This window comes from Rhodnius prolixus, unplaced genomic scaffold (genome assembly GCF_049639745.1).
Source record: "Rhodnius prolixus isolate KJV_2025 unplaced genomic scaffold, Rpr scaffold_7, whole genome shotgun sequence".
Classification (NCBI taxonomy): Eukaryota; Metazoa; Arthropoda; class Insecta; order Hemiptera; family Reduviidae; genus Rhodnius; species Rhodnius prolixus.
In genome coordinates, this window is record NW_027411582.1 from 31,058,721 (window position 1) to 31,069,864 (window position 11,144).

At 32.6% G+C, this 11,144-nt stretch overlaps 1 protein-coding gene across 1 annotated transcript in view; it reads right to left on the bottom strand.

The window, feature by feature from the left end:
* The window catches only part of LOC141447405 (prohormone-1-like), a 151,813-nt gene extending 141,604 nt beyond the window's left edge, over positions 1–10,209 (bottom strand). The window contains exon 1 of the mRNA XM_074114914.1: positions 10,061–10,209. The gene's annotated coding sequence lies outside the window, so the exon portion shown is untranslated. The remainder of the gene's footprint in view (positions 1–10,060) is intronic.
* Between the last annotated feature and the right edge of the window lie 935 nt (positions 10,210–11,144).

The window sequence follows — 11,144 nt, forward strand, 5'->3', positions numbered from 1 at the left end:
GGTTGAACCCCACAGCTCTATTCCATGCGCCCAGATGGGTTTCAAAATATAAGTATAAATTAGTCTTTTGTTTTCCAGAGAGAGTTTTGATATGTCGTCTAAGAGTCTTTTAAGTAGTTGATAGCGTCTGTTCAGTTCTGTTCTTTTAAGCCTAGTGTGGGGGTTCCAAGAAAGTCTTCGGGTCTAAGTAAAGCCCAAGGTAGCGGGCAACGTTTACTACTGGTAGAGGAGTTAGGCTATAGATGGCTGGAGGAAGAGTGAAGGTAATGTTTTGAGACTTGCTTTCATTAAGTTTAATAGCCCATCTCTTGAACCACTGTTCTAATGAGGAGAGATGGGGCTGCAGATTTCTGTGAGCAAGAACAGGATCATGATTAGTGGACAGTGGGGCGGTGTCATCTGCGTTAATATATATTAAAGTGAATTTTATAATGTAACTTAATTTACAAAAATTATTTACCTAATTGACAATGTAATATTTTTAAATCAATTAAGGGTTGATATGTCTTCTGTCTTGTCTGCTCATGGGACTGAGTGTGATCGGTCTGTGTGTGATATGTGTTTGGTTGTAAGGAAGTCAGTGTTGCCAATTGTCAAGTATTTTTTGCAGTAAGTTGGCGTATATGTTGTTTAAATTGTTCGTGTCTTGAAATTTAGACTGTTTTCTGTCTTTGATATTATTTTTTCTTTGCTGCTTGTTTGTATATCAGTATTTGAATCAAGATAGAGAGAATAATTTAGAAGAGAATTTAGGACTTGTGGTGTCTGTCTTTTGTTTTCAATATCTTAGCTCTACTTTGTTGTTATTAATTATTTGCAAAACCCCCTACGCCATTATGGTCTAAGTTCCTATCCGATTTTCTAGCCTCTATCTAATTAGCTACTTATTGATTAGTAATTCCACTTTTTGATTTCTTGGGATCTTTTTAGTTATAGCTTATTAAACTCTACTTTAGTAAACAGATTGTTTAGTAAAATTCAATTTAGTTAGCACAGTTAGGAAAATCCATTGCCAAACTAGTGACAATCAACCTGGGCAATAACTCTTTCATTCGGTTCCACCTTTTTCATGTTCCTGGTATGTTTACACTTCACTCCAGTTAGGATTTGCTTGGTTTTCCCCTTGGAATAGATACTACATTTTATTTTCTTTTTCTTTATTTTGATGTTGCGACAGTTTTCTTTGGAGGGAGAACCGTGCGTGCAGATTTTATTGGAAAAGGTATTTCCTTTTTATTATTGTTTTTCTTAGGATTTTATTCACTTATTTACTTTTATTATACTCTCTTTCTCAAAATCCGCTTTACATTTTCTTTACTCGGGTCTCCTTTTTAAAATTAGTCTAGCAAAAACATGAAGATATTCACCCCTCTTAATTTATAAGCGATAATAATTATCAATTGATAATAACATAATTAGTTTACTTGGAGGAAGCTGAACGACGCCACAGTTGTCTTGGAGAATTATTTGGCAGAAGAAAAAAAGAGTTTGAGCCAGTGGATTAGTGGATTAGGATTGAGGACTTCGTTGTAGCTGCGGTATCTGGATGTATCTGGGTTCTTTTGTCTTGCTCGAGACTCTACAAGAATCTCTCTTATTTGGTGTATATAAAATCACTTTTAGGCCTTTTTTAAGATTATATACATTTTCTTTTTGTCGGTCGTAGTTCCTAATTGGTGAAGAAAAAAGATTATATGTATATTGTTATATCAGATTTAGACTTTTGAGTTCTTTCATTTCACTTCTTTGTAAAGCTATTCACTGGATAGAGTACGTTATACAGGGTGAACCAGTAAGTATTGTCCATAGCCCTACTGTGTGAAGTACATCTAAAGTGGAGTTCAATGACGTATTGGCCAACTTCATATTTTCCACTGTTCTTGAGTGACATCACTTTGATTTTTTTTTCTAAAATCATTACTTTTTGTCCAATAAAAATGTTATTACTCAGAAAGTTTTAGTCCGAATTCGATTCTGATGACACGGTTAGAAAGACAGATAAATTTTCTAAAAATTGTTACCATTTTGAAGCATAAATTATTCTCTAAACAGCCTCAATCTTCCTCCTGGATACTGGGAAAATAAAAGTAATCGAAATTTTTGAAGAAAACTCATTAGGCCCTTATGTGATCATTATCAGACCTAGGTGCTGGCACTTTTTATAAAAGTTTCCTTGTTTAATGGGCTTTCAAACGGTATATCATTTTCCGGGATTCCTTTTATCTTCGTATGAGAATTTACGTTTGTTTTGCAAGAAAACGTGTTCACGAGCACTCAACAGTTATCAAGTTTTTTAATTAATTGAAAACTCTTTTAGATGGACCAGTGGTCAATTTTTAAAGTAGATTGTCTTAAAATAAGGTAGTCAATTTACAGTAAATTTATCTGTCTTTCTAACCGTGTCATCAGAATCGAATTCGGACTAAAAAACTTTCTGAGAATGATCCGAGTCGGAAATAGCAAATTGATTTATGGCCAATTTCTCCTATTATCACATTAAATAAAATTAAATGCCAAGACCGTGATTCGAGTACAGTACCGCAATACACTTTAGTTTTGCTGTCTTTGTCCCCATTCCAACCGATAGCGCAGCATCATTCCTATCGGGCGCATCCTGCTTAATCTATTTTGTTTTCATCTTCGTAAATTTATGATGTAATTGAATAAAAGGAAGTTAATTTCTTTATTGCGCCTAATGGTTGATTAAAATGAGTAAAACTTCCAAGTATTAAAGAGTATCATAGTAAGAGAAAGACTCTTGTGAATGTGGCTACGACGCAAGTGAAGAAATATTAAAATTTAATGTCAAATTACTAAAAAATTCTGAATAAAGGCGCTCCAAGTAACCAAGCGGTTATAGGCTAGACCCGCAAAGCTAAGATGTATTGTTGGTTTAGTGGGTTCGATTCCCGGTCTTAGGCCTTGGATTTTATTTAATGGTTAATAAGAGAACTTAGTAGTAAAGTATTTTATGCGGTTATGGACTAGACCCGCAAAGCTAAGATGTATTGTTGGTTTAGTGGGTTCGATTCCCCCGGTCTTAGGCCTTGCATTTTATTTAATGTTTAATATGAGAAATTTATAGTAAAGTATGTTAGGCGGTTGTAGGCTAGACCCGCAATGCTAAGATGTATTGTTGGTTTAGTGGGTCCGATTCCCGGTCTTAGGCCTTGGATTTTATTTAATGGTTAATAAGAGAACTTTGTAGTAAAGTACATATGTTAGGCGGTTATAGACTAGACCCGCAATGCTAAGATGTATTGTTGGTTTAGTGGGTTCAATTCCCCTGGTCTAGGTCTTGGATTTTTATTTAATGGTTAATATGAGAAATTTGTAGTAAAGTATGTTAGGCGGCTATAGGCTAGACCCGCAATACTAAGATGTATTGTTGGTTTAGTGGGTTCGATTCCCCCAGTCTAGGCCTTGGATTTTATTTAATGGTTAATATGAGAAATTTATAATAAAGTATGTTTGGCGGGGGATAGGCTAGACCCGCAATACTAAGATGTATTGTTGGTTTAGTGGGTTCGATTCCCCCAGTCTAGGCCTTGTGCATTTTATTCAATTGTTAATATGAGAATATAACAGTAAAGTACGTTTGCTAATCGGCGATACCAAATTTGATAGCTAGACGTAAAGCCTGCCTGAATAGGCATTACTTTACAAAAGTCTGAATAAAATTTTTAGTATTTTGTAGTTTATTAACAATAAATGATTATAACAATTTTATTATAAACAGATCCTTGGTTGAAATTATATTTACTTATAAATTAAAGAAAAACATTAATTAACCTCCATCCCAAAAAGAAGGATAATATTCCCAAAAGTAAATAAACAAAAATATCAATTATGTAAACTGTAAACGGGATAATAAATACATTGAAACTTTCAGTATTTACTTTCAGGATTTTTAATTTTTTTCCCAATTCTGGACCACACCAACAAACTTTCTTAAATAAACACTCTACCAGTTATTTAGCATAAAATCAGCCTCAATGGCTGAAGGTTTGTTTAAAACAGTGCTCAGATATAAAGTAAACAATTTCACAAATAGATCATGTACTACGTATAAAGAAAAATAAGGAAATCTTTTCCCGAGATTGATTAAACAATTTTCTGAGGAGAAAAAATGGGAAATGGGGGAAAACAAATTTCAGCTTAAGTCGTAATAAATAAAAAAAACGTTATCGAGCAAAAAAAAAAAATTATGTGGCTTCAACCGGAAGTGATTATTATTCAGTGCATAGTTTTGCTCGATTTTCTTAATCTTAGTGGGTGTTCCTAAATGACTTACTGTAATTGCTTACTGTGAGATTTTGTTTTTTCTTTTAAGCTTTATTAATATATTTCTCTTTGTTTAAAAAAATAAGACTTATTCCACACTTTATTCTCTTGCTCATATTTATTCTCTTCTTAGACAATATTATTCGCATAATTTTTTTAATATTCAGTATTCTGATTACCCCCACCACTCTATTACAATATGTAGTCACCACAGTTAAGCAACAGCCATTATTTTATCCAGAATACTCTTTAGTTAAGAACTTTTCATTTAATCCAGTAATTTTGTTCGTCTCAAATACTTTTTATGTTTAAAGGGTGACCAAAGTTATATGCTCCACCCACTTTTTTTTTATACGGCGGGAAATTTCAAAAAAAAATTAGAAAACACGTATTTAATCATTTTTAGTCTAGTTTATTTTCAGTGATTGACCCATTTTTTTGAAACCCCTGTAACTCGAGATACAGCATCCAACTTTTTTTTAAAAAAATAAAACGTTATATCTTTTTTGCATATTTTTATAGTACTTGAGCTCCTAAAAAGAACAAATAATTTTTTTTTTAAATTGGTAAGGTTTTTCAAAAAGTTATGGTAATTTAAAATATGAAAAACAAACAGTTTAAAGTCAAAATTACGTTATTTTTTTTTTAAAGAAGCTGTTCAAATTGGGCACCATGAACGGATAGGCAAGCCAAAGCTCTGGGCTCCCACGCTCTGTTTGTAGCAGCACTTATGGTGCCGAAGTCAAGATCTAGGCAGGCTAGAGTTATTCGACGTTTCAGTTCATCGACTGAAGCCACGGGATTAAGGTTACTGTACACTTTACTTTTTTGGATATCCCCACAAAAAAAAAAAGTCCATTGGGTAACCCCTTAACTTAACTTAACAGTCCAGGGATCGAGGTCATTGGAACGGGGACAATGAGTTCCTAAACACTTTTCATCGAAATTTCTATCCAGATAACGTCGAATAACTCTCACATTATGTGCCGGGCAACCATCTTGTTGAAAATACATATCTAGCCGACGCTTTAGAGGAGCATCTTCAAGCAGAACTGGCAAAATGTCTCTTTAAAAAAGTTAGATACCTTGCACCAGTTAAGTTCTCTCTGTAGAAGTATGGGGCCGATTAGTTGATTTCCTAAAACTCCACACCAAACGTTTGTAGAAAAAACAACCTGAACGTCGAATAACTCTAGCCTGCCTAGACCATGACTTCGCCACCATAAGTGCTGCTACACACAGAGCGTGGGAGTCCAGAGCTTTGGCTTGCCTATCCGTTGATTGTGCCCACTTTGAACAGATTCTTTAAAAATAAAAATAAGGTAATTTTGACATTAAACTGAAATTTGTTTTTCATTTTTTAAATTACCATAACTTTTGAAAAATCTAACCGATTTCAAAAAAAAAATTTATTTGTTTTTTTTAGGAGCTCAAATTCTATAAAAATATGCAACAAAATATAACGTAACATTTGAAAAAAAAGAAGTTGGATGCTGTATCTCGAGATATTGGGGTTTAAAAAAATGGGTCTATCACTGAAAATAAACTAGACTAAAAATGATTAAATACGTGTTTTTTATTTTTTTCTGCAACCATGTAGGGAAGTTCTCATTGCTCAATTAAAATCAGCTGTGTAATGCCCAACTTCCCACACTAGTGGGGAAAAATTCCCATTAGTGTCACTTTCCGCACTAGTGTGTGGAAAAACTTTATTGTGCTTCCTTGATATAAGAAGTTTTGTTATTAACATAAATATTTTCTGTAAAACTTTAATAAGCTTATTTAACGTAACTAAATAATTAAAAAACGAATATTAAAAAATAAAATAAAAATTGAAAGGAATATAGAAATAAAAATAATACTTAAATAAATAATTAGATATTTTTAATTATAACAGTTAAAAAGGTTATAGTGTTACCTTATAGAAATTTAAAATGGATTCTAGTGATGCCTGTTTAGAAAACACTCCTCCATCAATAAAAGAAACAGCAGAAAATGTAATAAGTAATGTAAATACGTAAGTAATGTAAATAATTGTAGTATAACAATAAATGTTTATAATAAATAAATTACTTTTTTTTGTAGACTGTAAAAATGAAATTTTTAATTTTTTTAGTTAATAAATGGTTGCAGAAAAAATATAATATTTAACTCGAGTGTAAAGTATTTTCCTCACACTCGGCAATTTGCACTTGCACTCGCCTCGTTTCGCTCGCTCGTGCGTGCAAACCCTGCCTCGCGTTTAGTACTACTTTCCACACTTGTTAAATAAATAACTATTTTTCGACATTACCCGCCGTTTAAACAAAAAGTGGGTGGAGCATATAACTCTGGTCACCCTGTTCAAGGGCTTTGCCTATGAAACAAATAAAATAAATAATAATTATTACGTTAATTATATTTAATTCAATTAAAAGGAAGTTTTTTTTTGATAAAAATAATTAGCTTTGAAATATACAGAACTTTTATTGGTCGAAATAGCGATATACGAAACTGTTTTAAATTAGCGGAAGTTACGAGATTACTACCAAATTGTCATCAATGCTACCAACTATTTTTGATTGAAATAATTGACTAACCTTAAACAAAAAACAAAAAAAAACATTAATTAAAAGAACCTTTAATTTGTAAATAGAACGTGAATAATAAAAAAATGTTCACTCTTTATTTTCACCGGTTATTTACTTGAAGAAAACTCATTATTTTCTTTAGTATGTTACAGATTGTATATAATATACATTCCGGTTTATTCCAACCGGTGGTTAGAGAGGATGAATTAAAGATACCCTTTGGGAAATAAACATCTAGAAGACTGTATTTATAGAGTAAAAGAAACAAAATTACAATTTCATAATCATCAGTGCTCGCTAAGTATAATTTTTGAAATGAATATTGCTTTTGCCTGTAATGTTAGCTTACTACAAACATACAAATATATATATCCGGTCCTAAACAAAAAATCATTTCCTGTTATAGACAATAATGTACGAAGAAAAGGTGATTCACATTTCATCCGCATATCAATCCTCATTTCACGAAAATCCGCTTTACTTTAGGTGAATATTTTACAAATATCTAATCAAGGGAGTAAACCAGAATTTTATTCTCAACTCATTTGACTTCCGTTTAATTTTTAAAACTAAGTTAAATTGATTTAGGGAGAAAAAATGACCAAAAAAATCCTCTCCTCTTAAAAACCTCTTGAGGGTCGAAGTAACCACAAAGGAAGTATTTTAGAACTTCTCTTGTACATTCTTTAGATATCTCTTTTACAGATGAAACAGCTTCCAAATTCTACAGATCCCAGATCCTCTAATTATCATCCAAAATAATTCAAAGGTATCTCACAAAACTTGAAACAAGGAGAACACAAACGTTGGAAAATTAACCAATAATAAAATCAAGAGCACCAATGTAAACGTCCATCCTTAACCGAAATATCTGACCTCCTCTCTACTATAAAAGCAGTCCAATTCCGGTTTCTAAAGAGGCGAAATTCTTGGGCATGTTATTGGACAAAATCCCTCTGAAAAATGGTGAATTTTAAAATTTGGGCGTCGAAATTACTGAATATTACCCATTTAAATACGTATATAAATTAAATTATTAGCTTATAAACATTTTTTGCTTATTCTACTGGACATTCAGATGTAAATATCAGTAAATAAATAAATAAAAAAAAAACCCGAGAACACGAGCATCATCAGCGTTGCCATCTTATCTTGTTTAGATTCTTTTTATTTACACATCTGCTTCTGGCACTCATATATCTTCCTGTATCAGGGATCATGAAACTGTTTACTTGATCAGCGTTTTCCTCAAAGAAATGAAACATCTTGGATGTCATCATACCTCCACATCGAGCGGTTAGCGTACAATTAAATTATTTTTTTTTTGTATATTTTCGAAACGACACTTTCTTTCTTCAATAAGCCTCCAAAATAATCAAGCAGAAGAAGAAGAAGAATAGCTTAGTGATCTTTCGACAAGCATTAAACTGAAGACAATGTTTCTTTCTACAACTTTACCCAAATTTCAGAAGTGTTAGTAAGAATGCACTGGGTATCTTAGTTCCGTTTATAACTTCTGTTTTATGTATTACGGATTTCCTAAAATGGAGGTAAACAAATCCAAATACAGCCCAAGAATTTAATCATCGAATAAATGCTGCAAAACAGGCTCTTAGATTCCACTTACGACTTTGCTGAACGCTGAATTAGTCTATTATATTGATTGATTTAAATTTCTCCCTGAGTTCGTCAATTTTTCAAGAAATTGTCTCCTGTAATATCAACTAACAACAGTAGCAGTTCAATTAATCAACCAGTTTAAAGAATTCTTTGTCTGTACAACTCAAATCTAAATTGCTGTAGATATCTCAGTTCTTTGGGCGCCTGCAATTAAATGCTAACAAATCTAAAGCAATAATCTTCACCCATGAAAAACGCAGCATCTAAATAATTAGGGTAGACATAGTATCTTATAAAACAGTCAGGTTTATCCTAGCTAAAGTATCTAGGAATAGATTTAGAGACAGATACCGTTGCTTGGTTGCCTCTATACATCAGCTACAAACTCAATTTTGCATATGCCCGCCCGTCTCTCACAACACCCAAAAGTAAAAATTCCAAAAATAATTGTATCCGGTAAGCTGTTGTTCATTTCGCTCATTAGACTAATGTTTATGGATGTCTATCTTTAGCTCCAAAACTTAAAAACAGATCCTACCAAGAATAAGATTACAAAGATTATAACTGATATAGAATGATCTGTGCGGCGAAATCAACAGTTTCACAAATATCTGAATCATTCAGCTGCCACTGAATTTAATAAAACAATATCGGCAACATTTTTACAAAATCTCTAATATTCAAATATCGGATCGTGTCTCCGATATTCGCTTCAAACAGATGACTAGAAGAATAAGCACTGGACTGATCCGTAACAGGAATAGTTATCATGATGTTAAAATAGCTTGACTGTTATTTGAATCACTATAATCTTTAGTTATACCTAACCGTATAGGAGTAATAACTTACTGGACTGGATATAATTATACATTAACTAAATAAAAATAAAATTAACTTAATTCCATTACATCCTTAAGCATTTTTATCCCACTGTTTCGTCACAAATATCATGAAGAAGGAAAAACACGTTTCGCTGAAACGTAGTGATAAAGGATGTGTACCAAAAAAATAATAGTTCGTTTTTGTGAATACGCGTGTTTTACTCCTTTTTGCGACTGAATAAGTTTCAAGCACTACATTTTTAGTTGAATGGTTTAACAAAACATTTTGGTAATAATTTCTTTAAAGTTGATTTCCTATCTAGTTTATCTTGAATTTAAGATGAATTAAATTCTTTTCATTCAATGAATTTATGTTAAGCATGATTAGTTCAATTTTTTAAAGAATATTTTTCTAATTTTTATCCATTTATTTTCAATGAAGAATTAATGAATTTGGAAACTGCTGCCAGAGTGTATAAATTTCTTAGATGAAAAGAAAAATCTTTAGAAAACTATAGTTACAGTTTTCAACTTAAGTGAAAATTCTCACATAAATAATTCTTTAATTGTATAATTAAATTATTAATTATCTTTATTGCAGAATTTTGTACTTAATAATGTCTAAAAAGTTATTTTCTTTTTAAGGAACAAATTATTATTATTATTTTTTCTATTAATTAAAAATGCATATTTATAAAGTTGCATTAAAACAAAAAATTACAGCGTAGTGCATATGAAAAAGTAGTGTGATTATTTGAAGCTTACCTGTTTATTAGCGTCTCTAGATGTAGACAGAATGAAGTGTCGTGGAGAAGATCAGTAGGAGATGTGGGCCGCCTCCGGGTAGTTGGCCCGTTTATATAGCTAACAGTCCAACCGCCTCTCTAAACCACCCTCTCAACATCAACCCCGCCGTTTGCCCAGTTATTGCTGCCGCCAACTGTGTGTGTGTGTATAGCACACAGTTACATACAAGAAGTAGGTGTATACATGTGTGAAAGTGGCAGGTAGCCCCTTAAAAATCACTGTCTAATACTCTTATTATATATTTGCCGCCTCCAATCTCTTGGAAGATTTCATTCTGTTCTTATCTCTTGTGTTCTTCTACGTATGTTCTGGTAATCGTCAACTGTTTTATCACCCCTTCCGTTTTTAAGATGTAATTGTTCTAAGTTTTTATGGTGTAATTTCAGGTAATGATAATATTTGTTCCATATATTTTGCCGAATTACCTTCATATTTCATGGTACATGTCCAGTAAATCAATGCTACTTAGAGAATTCATAAACCATGGTCTCGAGGAAGCCTTTGGGCTTCCTGTAGGACATATTAATTCCAACTCCTCGATTCTAGCAACTGGGTGACTTGGGCCTTGACGCCCAAGAGTGGAGACCATCTGTTCTGAATCTGTTTTTCGATAAAAACTCTTTAACAGAAAGAATCTATTGATTCCGTCCAACCCAATTTTAACGACCACCTGTTTTCAAAGGCAACCCAGTCGCTGTCCACTTTGAAGATGACGCATGAATTCTATTAGTTAGACATTTTGATCGCGCCCAAAACACCCAGAAAAAAAAATGGTTCATACATTTCTGGTGTTAGCGCCGCCGCTTACTCAAATAATTACTAGGCAATTTATTGATAGATGTTCCAAAACATACGAGGGTCGTTTGAAAAGTCCGTGCAAAAATAAAAACTACTTAATTTTTGGGGGTAAACTTTTTTTATTTTTCAACATAGTCTCCTTTTAGGCTTATACACTTCGTCCAACGCTGCTCTAGTTTGTTGATCCCTTCCGAATAATAGGATTTGTCCAAGTCTGAAAAATAGCCATTCGTTTCTGCAATCA